We start from the raw sequence: 445 nt of genomic DNA, 5'->3' as shown, positions 1-445 counted from the left end.
TTCTCATTTGACTGTCTCTCGTTCTACACAATTTGTACATCAAAACATAGAAATTCCTCTCTGGGTTCTGAAAATCTACCTCTCATAGATCTGGGACTTGCAGCTTTCTGGCAAAGCAAAGAGAAGTCTTGATTGTGTTTTTAAAGGGCAGTTCCATAGACTTTTATATATACCGTAGGCCAGAGGTTCCCAAACTGTGGGGCGCGCCCCCTAGGGGGGCGGGGAAGCCGTTTGGATGAAAAAAAAAAAAAAAACATGAACGCTGTATGCGCTGGGTTTTTACCTTAGAATGGCCAACTCTCTGTTATTCCTCTCTCAATTTGATACGGGCTTCCACACTTCCCATATCTGTCACTTTTATCAGCAGTTAAAACTGTTTAATCCGTTGTTAACATGTGGTAACCTGTTTTTCCGAGCCGCCTTTAAACGCAACATGAGCGCTACG

The sequence above is a fragment of the Poecilia formosa genome, unplaced genomic scaffold, assembly GCF_000485575.1.
Source record: "Poecilia formosa unplaced genomic scaffold, Poecilia_formosa-5.1.2 Scaffold1083, whole genome shotgun sequence".
Lineage (NCBI taxonomy): Eukaryota > Metazoa > Chordata > Actinopteri > Cyprinodontiformes > Poeciliidae > Poecilia > Poecilia formosa.
Note: the sequence above shows the minus strand (reverse complement) of the source record.